Source organism: Cebus imitator, unplaced genomic scaffold (genome assembly GCF_001604975.1).
Source record: "Cebus imitator isolate Cc_AM_T3 unplaced genomic scaffold, Cebus_imitator-1.0 Scaffold295, whole genome shotgun sequence".
NCBI classification, from domain to species: Eukaryota; Metazoa; Chordata; class Mammalia; order Primates; family Cebidae; genus Cebus; species Cebus imitator.
The window spans coordinates 2,454,030-2,465,331 of record NW_016107610.1 but is presented as its reverse complement, the minus strand read 5'-3'; positions in this window follow the sequence as shown (position 1 = coordinate 2,465,331).

The window sequence follows — 11,302 nt, the reverse complement described above, 5'->3', positions numbered from 1 at the left end:
AAAAAAAAAAAAGAAAAACAGTGCATAGAGATAAAAATATTTTGAGGTAGGGAGGCATGCATTCCTCCATGGACCAGCTGCCTGAATTACCCTCTGCAGTCATCCATAGGCCAGCTGGGGTCACTGTCCTTTAAAATTTAAGTACAATTGACTCCAAACCCATGTACCACTTAAGCAACCCACCATACCTGCCAATATCTCCAGAGTTTCATTGGGAACTTACATTTCTCCTAATTATCTCAGGCCCTAATTTTTTTTCAAAAAATCTTGTGCTTTTTGGAAGCTTTGTCACCATATTCCATTCGTATTACCTCAGAATATTGCACCTTCCTATAAGGAAGAAAAATGCCCAAAATTATAGTATTATATTATATTGTTATATGATTGTTAAATAAACTAGAGTTTGTGACCATTAAAAGTCATGGAAAAGAAAAAGTTGTAATGATGTGGGAAATCTTTATAATTAAAAGCACGTTATAAGGTGATATAGCAGATGGTAATATATAAATATAGATAAATATGTATAATGCATAGATTTTTAAATGAGATTTTTCTTCTGTGACATGTGTATTTTCTTATTTTTATAGTGCCTTTATATATCTCCTGGAAGCAGGAAAATGGTATCTTTAAGTAGCTTTTTAAAGTTTTGTTTGTTTTTGAGATGGAAGTCTCACTCTGTCACCAAGGTTGAAGTGCAGTGGCACAATCTCAGCTCACTGCAACCTCTGCCTCCTGGGTCAAGCAATTCTCCTGCCTCAGCCTCCTAAGTAGCTAGGATTACAGGCACATGCCACCATGCCCAGCTAATTTTTATATTTTTCACAGAGGTGGGGTTTCACCCTGTGGCCGAGCTGGTCTCAAACTTCTGACTCCAAGTGATCCAGCTTCCTTGGCCTCTGGAAGTGCTGGGATTAGAGGCATGAGCCATCACGCCCAGCCTAGCTTTTAAAAGTATTTTTAAGAAAGGTATTTTTAAAAATATATTTATGGGGTTCAAAAGAAAAAGATATTAGGGCTGGACATGGTGGCTCATGCCTGTAATTCCAGCTGCTTGGGAGGCCGAGGCTGGCAAATCACCTGAGATCGGGAGTTCGAGACCAGCCTGGTCAACATGGTGAAACCCCATCTCTACTAAAAGTACAAAAAGTTAGCTGGGTGTGGTGATGAGCCTGTAGGCCCAGTTACTTGCGTGGCTGAAGCATGAGAATCGGTTGAACCCAAGAGGTGGAGGTTACAGTGAGATGAGATTGCAATACCGCACTGCATCCTGGGCAACAGAGTGAGACTCTGTCTCAAAATAAAAAGGAAATGATATTAGGACTCGGGAAAGGAATTTGGAAATGGATCTTTGAAGTGTAGATGGGACTTTAGCATGTAGAGATGGGCTGGGTGAGGAGACTGTCCTAGGTAGAAGGAACAGTACAACCAAGAACCCAGAGTGAGAAATAGATGGAGTATTCAGAGAGGAATATTCAGAGTATTCCTCTCTGAATACTCCATCTATTTCTCACTCTGGGTACTTGGTTGTACTGTTAGATAATTTTGATACAGTCCTACCTTACCTTTCCACACTGATTCCCTTACTTTTTTTCTACACCAATCCTGTACTACACCATTCCTGCGACCTCCTCCTCCTCCTCCCGGGTTCAAGCGATTCTCCTGCCTCGGCCTCCCGAGTAGCTGGGATTACAGGTGCCGGAGTACAGGATTGCTGTAGAAGAAAAGTAGGGGAATCAGTGTGGAAAGGTAAGGTCGGACTGCATCAAAAATGGTCCTGACTGTCAAGCTGAAGCCTTTGTCCTTTGCATGTCAGGAAGAACCACTGAGCCTTGAACAGTGCAGGTAATAAATTTGGAGATAAATTGTCCTGTAATCTCTTACTCAATGAGGTTTTAGGTCTTAACCCTTCAGTCCTAGTATTTGGACATTTGATTGACCCAGAGCAGTGAGTTAGGCACAACAGTCTTTGCATTCTAGCTGTTTACAGACTGAAAATTGGGCCTTGCTTCTCTGGCTATTAATTACTACAATTTCTGTTCACCATTCAGCAGAGTTTCAGAGAGGGAACAAATTAGCAAAGGGCAAAAACGAAAGGAAAAAGAAATGTGCACCTTAAACTAGTGCTTTGAAAACTTTTTTGACTGCAGTCCCCTGTAAGAAATATATTTTACATCTCAACTCAGAACATATGCATGCCTACCCACACACACACACAGACACACACAGACACACACACACACACACATACACACACACACCTGTGAGACAAAAGTTTCATGAGATACACACCTGTGAGACAGAAGTTTCATGAGATACTACCCTTATTTTACGAAATGCATTCTGATATTTTCAACTGATTAATCTTACTCTTTTTAAATGCTGATTAGGACCTGCTACATTGATTCCATAACCCACTGCTGGGTCACAAAGGACATTGAAAAGAGGCTCAACTATAGCCAAATAGCCTGCACCCTTAAGCTTGCCATGTTTACATGTCCCAGAAATCAACAGGACAGACAAGACTCTCCCAAGATGCTGGGGAGGGGTGGGATGTAAGGATTGGCAGGAGCTATGTTTGGGATTCTCTTTCCTTCTCAGTATATATTTCCTAATATCAATATTTCTCAGGGGCTATAAATATTTTCTTCTTTGTCCAACTCAAATACAGACTGAACTTCAAACAAGACAGACCAGAGACAATTTTTTATTTGAATAAACAGAATCCTGGACTAAAAAGGAAAAGTAATATGTCTTGATTGTAACTTTTATCTTAGTTGCGATAATACATTAAAGCCATCTTATCCAACACTGTTGGAATATTTTAAGGGCAATAAGTATAATCTCTTCCTTATAAGTTTGGAAGCAATGAAAAGATGAAAATATCAACTTTATTACCAATAAAGCTGAACTGAAGAATGTGGCTTGGATGGTGGCCAATAAGCTTTTAATATATTTTTCCCTGAATTAAAATTATTTCCAGCCAGGCATGATTGTTCACACCTGTAATTCCAGCACTTAGAGAGGCAGAGGTGGAAGGATTGCTTGAGCCAGGAGTTCAAGACCAGCCTGAGCAACATAGCAAGACCCTGTTCTCCATAAAAAGGAAATATATACATAAATTTCCCCCAAACCTCCATTCTCCCCTTTTCAGAGGCTTAACAATATTAACCATGTCTAATTAGAGAAGTTTGCACTCACTCTTAGGTCAGGCAGATCTGAATTCAACAATTAGGTATCTCCTGGAAGAATCAGAACAAATTCACTCCTACCTGTCCTTCTATGGAAACAAAAGTATTTAGGGATAAAGATTTACATCCCCTTCCCGACCCCTGATGCCCAAACAAATTAGACCTGGCCCAATAGTTCCTCTTTTAATTGGAAAAGTATATTTAAGTGGTGAATAACAACAAATGGTAAATATACACCCTAACATTTCATTTTAACTTCAAAATTACAAAGAACACCCACTTGCCCTCCCAATCTTTAGACCTAGGACCAAACCTTTTTGGATTATTGTTCTTGAGCTGTCTTTCTTACATAAATCATATCCACAGTGCATTTGTTGTTCTCATTTTTTAAAGACAGTCACCTAGGCTAGAAGGCTAGAGTACAATGGTGTGACAATGACTCACTGCAGCCTCAACCCCCTGGCTATAAGTGATCCTCCCACCTCAGCCTCCCGAGTAGCTGGGACTGCAGACAGGCACCACCACACCTGGCTAATTACAAAAGCTACATATATTTGTAGAGACAGGGTCTCCCTATGTTGCCTAGGCTGCTCTCAAACTGTTGGCCTCCAAGCAATGCACTCACCCCCTCCCAAAGTGCTGGGATTATAGGTGTGAGCTACCACACCTGGCTTCCAAGTTGACTATGTACTTAAAACTTCTTACAAAGCAATATAAGTAGAGGACCATTCTTTAAAAAAAAAAAAAAATTTGTGGTTCTCTTGCTCACATCTGGTTTAATAGTAATTTCAACTGGTCTTTAGCTAATATTTTCAAAACATACAACTGGCATATCATAGAGACAGCTCCTTCTTTTCAGGCTTATGTTTTATCTGTTTATGTAATTTTAATAAACTGATGAACTTAATAAATTTAATAAACTGATGAATAATAATTAAACTCTTTCATATAGCTGCCGTAAACAGGTTTAGGACCAAACACAACAGACTCTTGTTAGGCATGTGGCTCAACTGGCAGGAAAGAGTATGTAGCTATTCCAGAAAGTAAGCCACTAGTCCAAAGCATTTATCTGTTCTTGGACATTAGCAATATACTTGTTAGAAGGGAATGGAAAGTGTTGATTCCAGAGTCCATTAGAAGAACAGTTAGGCCGGGCACAGTGGCTCACGCCTGTAATCCCAGCACTTTGGGAGGCCGAGGAGGGAGGTCAAGAGATCAAGACCATCCTGGCCAATATGGTGAAACCTTGTCTCTACTAAAAATACAAAAATTAGCTGGGCGCAGTGGTGTGTACCTGTAGTTCCAGCTACTTGGGAGGCTGAGGCAGGAGAATCGCTTGAACTAGGGAGGTGGAGTCTGAGCTAGGGAAGAGATTAATAGGACATATGTCTGAGTTCAGCTGAAATGGAGCATTAAAAATTCTTTCACTATTGGCTCTTAGCCTGTATTTCTTTTTTGTAGCTAAACTACATGCATTAAACAAATAATTATTTGGTGCCTGTAATGTGCCAGGAACTGTTAGGCCCTGGGGATTTAGGAGGGAACAAAATTAACCTCCTCGGCCAGGCACAGTAGCTAATGCCTGTAATCCCTGCATTTTGGTACACCGAGGCAGGAGGATCGCTGGAGGCCAGGAGTTTTAGATCAGCCTGGGCAACACAGAGACGCTGTCTCAAAAAAAAAAAAAAAAAAAAAAAAAAAACACCTAAAACCTAGGCATAGGGATATGTGCCTGTGGTTCTTGGGAGGTTGAGGCAGGAGGATTGCTTGAGCCCAGGAGTGGCTGAATTGACTACTTATACATATCCCCCTACCTAGTGCCTAATTTTGTGGTTTATCAGTTTCTTGTTCTTAGTGTGTGTGTGTGTGTGTGTGTGTGTGTGTGTGTACATTTAGAGACAATGTCTTGCTCTGTTGCCCAGCCTGGAGTGCAGTGGTATAATCATGGCTCACTGCAGCTTCAGCCTTCCAGGCTCAGGCAATTCTCCCACCTCAGTCCCCTGAGTAGCTGAAACCACAGGCTTGCACCACCACACACAGCTAATTCTTGTTTGTTTCTCTTTAAATTTATTCATTTTTAATTTTATTTTTGTAAAGATAGTTCTCTCTATGTTGCCCAGGCTGGTCTCAAATTCCTGGCCTCAAGCAATCCTCCTGCCTTGACCTCTCAAAGTGCTGGGATTACAGGTGTGAGCTACTGTACCCAGCAAAAATATTTTTATTTTAAAAAATTATTAAAAATTGTAAAATGGGCCAGTGGCTCACACCTGTAATCCCAACATTTTGGGAGCCCGAGGCGGACGGATCATTGAGGTCGGGAGTTCGAGACCAGCCTGACCAACATAGAGAAACCCCATCTCTACTAAAAATACAAAATTAGCCAGACATGGTGGCGTGTGCCTGTAATCCTGGCTACTCGGGAGGCTGAGGCAGGAGAATCGCTTGAACCCAGGAGGCAGAGGTTTCAGTGAGCCAAGATCGTGCCATTACACTGCAGCCTGGGCAACAAGAGTGAAACTCCATCTCATAAAAATAAATAGAATTGTAAAATGGGGGCTAGGCACATTGGCTCATGCCTGTAATCCCAGCACTTTGGGAGGCCCAAGCAGGTGAATCACCTGAGGTCAGGAGTTTGCGACCAGCCTGACCAATGTGATCTTTACTAAAAATACAAAAATTAGCCAGGCATGGTGGCACACACCTATAATCTCAGCTCCTTGGGAGGCTGAGGCAGGAGAATTGCGTGAACCCAGGAGATGGAGGTTGCAATGAGTCAAGATCACGCTGCTGCATTCCAGCCTGGGGGACAGAGCTAGACTCTGTCTCAAAAACAAAACAAAACAAAACAAAAATTAAAATGGACACAGTGGCATATGTCTATAATCTCAGTTACTTGGAAAGCTGATATGGGAGAATCACTTAAGACCAAAGTTCAAGTCCAGCCTGGGCAACATTGTGTGACCCCCCTCTATCTTTTTTTTTTTTTTCTGTTATCCTTTTTTAAAATTGTTATTATACTTTAAGTTCTGGGGTATATGTGCAGATCTTGCAGGACTGTTACATAGGTATACACATGCCATGGTGGTTTGCTGCCTCCATCCCCCTGTCACCTACATTAGGTATTTCTCCTAATGTTATCCCTCCCCAATCTCCCCACCCCCTGCTATCCTTCCCCTATCCCCCCACCCCCCAACAGACCCCAGTGTATGATGTTTCCTTCCCTGTGTCCATGTGTTCTCATTGTTCAACACCCTCGTATGAGTGAGAACATGCAGTGTTTGGTTTTCTGTTCTTGTGTCAGTTTGCTGAGAATGATGGTTTCCAGGTTCATCCATGTCCTTTCAAAGGACATGAACTCATCCTTTTTTATGGCTGCATAGTATTCCATGGTGTGTATGTGCCACATTTTCTTTATCCAGTCTATCATTGATGGGCATTTGGGTTGATTCCAAGTTTTTGCTATTGTAAACAGTGCCAAAATGAACGTATGTGTGCATTTGTCTTTATAATAGAACAATTTATAGTCCTTTGCATATATATCCAGTAATGGGATTGCTGGGTCAAATGGTATTACTATTTCTAGATCCTTGAGGAATCACCACAGTCTTTCTGAATGGTTGAACTAATTCACACTCACGCCAACAGTGTAAAAGCGTTCCTATTTCTCCACATCCTCTCCAGGATCTGTCTCCAGATTTTTTAATGATCACCATTCTAACTAGCATGAGATGGTATCTCAAAGTGGTTTTGATTTGCATTTCTCTAATGACCGGTGATGGTGAGCATTTTTCCATGTGTTTGTTGGCCGCATAAATGTCTTCTTTTGAAAAGTGTCTGTTCATATCCTTCGCCCACTTTTTGATGGGGTTGTTTTTTTCTTGTAAATTTGTTTTAGTTCTTTGTAGATTCTGGATATTAGCCCTTTGTCAGATGGTTAGCTTGCAAAAATTTTTTCCCATTCTGTTGGTTGCCAGTTCACTCTAATGATTGTTTCTTTTGCTGTGCAGAAGCTCTTAAGTTTGATTAGATCCCATTTGTCTATTTTGGCTTTTGTTGCCATTGCTTTTGGTGTTTTAGTCATGAAGTCCTTGCCTATGTCTGTGTCCTGAATGGTATTGCCCAGGTTTTCTTCTAGGGTTTCTATAGTGTTAGGTTTTGTGACCCCCTCCATCTCTTAAAAAAAAAAAATTAAAAGGGCTATGATCACACCATTGCACTCCAGCAATATTTGTATGCATGTGTGTACACACACACACACATATATAAATTTTTGAAAACTAGAAAACCAACTGAGTGCAGTAACTCACATCTGTATTTTACATATATATAAAAATTTGTATACATACACACACACACACACACACACACACACAGACACACACACATCCATACATGTTCCCAAACATATTTTGTTAATTTTAGTTATTGTTTTCTTTACTAAAACGGCATAATTTCCTATGTAACATTCTGGGATTTCTTTTTCACTTTTTGTGTTATGTTGTTAAAATTCATCTCAGGCTTGATGCAGGTAGCTGCATTTATTTCTTGTGGCTACTATAGGCAATTTTAATGTGTGACTATGCTGACTTTCATTTTTCCCATGCAACAGAAACTCTTGGTGGCCTGTATTCTCCTTGGCCCCTTGGCCCTGAATATATGGTGGCGAGTCCTTGGGAGCTTCCACTTACTGACAATTTACGCTGCAAGCACCAGGTCTTGAGCCTCTCCAATTTCTGTTTCAGGGCCTTTTCAAAGCCGCAAGAGCCTTCTGAGCCCTCTCACAGGCATAGCCTGAAAGTAAAGAGAATTAACACAACCCTCAACCAATGGCAGCATGAGCCAAGGAATAAATGCCCCAGCTTCCCATCCTTCAGATGGACAATTCTGGGAGGCATTTTACACACTTTTCAGAGGTCTCCAAAAATCACATTCCCTGTGCTGGCTTTCCCACCTAACCCTGCCTCACTCATTCCTCGACTTTAGACCTGCTGTCCACCACACACATCATCAATTCCCAAATACACAACCTGCAGCCAAGTCCTTGTCTCAGGTTCTGCTTTTGGGGAACCCAAGCTAATACAACCAATTTCCCGATAACGAGTATTGGGTCGTTGCAGGTTTCTGTTATTGCAAAAGTGCTACCAAGAACTTTCATGTAAAACCCACTGGTGCACAAGTGCAAGAATTTCTCTTTTATATTTATATAGAAATAGAATTACGGTGTCACAATTCTGTTGTGAATGTTCAACTTTACAAGATAATTTCCACTGTTTACCAAAGGGTTTTTGGATTTGTTTTGTTCTGGTTTGATTTTTTTAGAACCAATTTACAATTCTAATAACATTGTATATGAGATTCTGTTGATCCATGTCCTCTCCAATGCATGATATTGTCAGATTTCTTCATTTTTGCCACTCAAATAGACATCAAATGGAATGTAACTGTGGTTTTGTCTTGTACCTCTCTGATGATTAATGAAGTCGAACATGTCCTTATGTATTTATCAACCATAAATCTTTCATACTCTGAGAAATGTCTATTCACAGCTTTTGCCCATTTTTCTATTGGTTCATTGTCCTTTCTTCATTAATTTTACTATTTTGGACAATTATGGGCTTTTTCTTTGAACTCAGATGTTCAGAATTGAATTAATCATAATTTTCATGTAATGGGATTCCCCCCCCCCCCGCCCCGGTTTCAAAAGTAATGCATGCGGCCGGGCGTGATGGCTCACTCCTGTAATCCCAGCACTTTGGGAGGCTGAGGTGGGTGGATCATGAGGTCAGGAGTTCAAGACCAGCCTGACCAACATGGTGAAACCCCATCTCTACTAAAATTACAAAAATTAGCCGGGCATGGCGGTGCGCCTTTAATCCCAGCTACGCAGGAGGCTGAGGCAGGAGAATCACTTGAACCGGGGAGGCAGAGGTTGCAGTGAGCCAAGATCATGCCACTGCACTCCAGCCTGGGTGACAGAGCAAGACTCTGTCTCAAAAAAAAAAAAAGAGTAATGCAAGCATGTTATAAAAGAAACAAGTAAAGAGTGCAGACATGTTGAACATAGAAAGAAAAGTCCTTTTTACTCTCAGCTCCACTCACCTCCAGGCAAGAATAACTCCCATGGACAATTTGTCATTCCATGTTTTTAGATTTTTGTTTTCACATCTGTCTCCCTAATTAGACTGAGAGTTTCTCAAGGGTAAATACTGTGTGTATTCATCTATGTATTCCCAGCCCTAGGCATAATGCCTGGTTCAGATCAGGAATGAAACACATTGTTGTTGAATTAACTGCTAAAAGATGAATTAGAACATAGGCTTTGAAGTTGGGAGACTTTGGTTTGCTTGGGGCAGAGGATTCAAGCAGGAGAAAAATGGGAGTACTTGTAAAGTGTGCTGGGCTTTGACTACTGAAAGCCTCGGCTATTGGGCCAGAGTATTTGATTTTTATCTTGGAGGCAGTGGGGTGAGGGCATTCAAGACTTTTTAGGTAGAGGAAATTTATTTATTCATATATATGAGTATGAATAATTTGTATATATGAATAAATAAATAAATATATTTTGTTTGTTTGTTTCAGACAGAGTGTCACTCTGTTGCCCAAGCTGGAGTGCAGTGGTATGATCTTGGCTCACTGAAACCTCTGCCTCCCAGGTTCAAGTGATCCTTTCAGCTCAGCCTCCCTAGCAGCTGAGATTACAGGTGCATGCCACCGCACCCGGCTAATTTTTGTATTTTTAGTAGAGATGGGGTTTCGCTCTGTTGGTCAGGCTGGTCTTGAACTCCTGACCTCAAGTGATCTGCCTTCCTCAGCCTTCTAAAGTACTAGGATTACAGGCGTGAGCCACTGTGTCGCCTGGCCTATTCTTATGTTTTTACCAGCAACAGAATTAAAACAAGACATTGACAATCTAGTCATCTACTGGCATTGTACAGGATGTAAGGGGGAGTGGAAGGGGGAAAATGAAACTGGAGACAGAAAAATGAATGAATCAAGCAGCTGCGGCCGAACGCTGTGGCTCACACCTGTAGTTCTAGTATTCTGGGAAGCCGAGACAGGCAGATCACTTGAGGCCAGGAGTTCAAGACCAGCTTGAGCAACATGGCAAAAACCCCATCTCTACAAAATAATAATAATAACAACAACAAAAAAGACAACAAAATTAGCCAGGTGTGGTGGCACACAGCTGTAGTCCCAGCTACTTGGGAAAATCCTTTGAGGCCAGGAGGTTGACAGAGTGAGACTCTGTCTCAAAAAAGTTATTAACTTTTTATGGACACAGACACCTATGAAAAACGTATGAGAACTGTAGCTTCTTTCAGAAAAGTAGACGTAAACCTAAGCCTCTACACTTCTTGAGAATCTCTGGATTAGTGAGTCATTCTAAGAGTGAAAGAATAAGAACCCGCAACGTGTATTTATTCAGTCAGACATATTTATTAACCCCCTATTGTGTATGTGCAAGGCACTGAGCTGAGTGCTGGGAACAGATGCCATCCAGCATGAGGCATGCAGTGTGGTATGGCATAGCAGTCAAGGGCACAGACCCTGAGCCCAGCTCTCTGGCTTCAAACCCCTGCCAGGTGACCTTGTTTAATAAAACACCTGTACTCCTTTGCTGTTTTATAGGGACAATACTGATACCATCCTCAAGGGCTGCAGTGAAGAGTAAATGAATGCTTCATGAGAGCTTGGGCTTGATGGCAGAAATGAGGGAGGAGAGAGAGGGCAGTGACTATCAGGGGAAGGGAGGGCAAGGAAGAATTTTAAAGGATGACAAGGGGGATACGGTAGAGCAAGAGAGGCTGCAGATGCATCACTCATGATCTGTTCTCTCCCCTAAAGGGGACCAAATGGTGGGAGAGGAGAGATCTAGAGCAAATATGGAGAGGCTGGGTCAAATGGTGGAGGGGGGGCATCTAGAGCAAAGGTGGAGAGGCTGGCGTTAGCTAGGAAGATACTTCCGCTTGTGAGCTGGAGGGGAGGAGTCAAGCGTGGGTGCAGGTGCTGACTTTAAAGTAACCGCAGGCAAGAGGGAAGGAATGTCACCAAAGGGGGAGGGGTGAGGAGAAAGGAAAAGGTGTGACATACAACTTTTCAAAGAGGGGATCCAG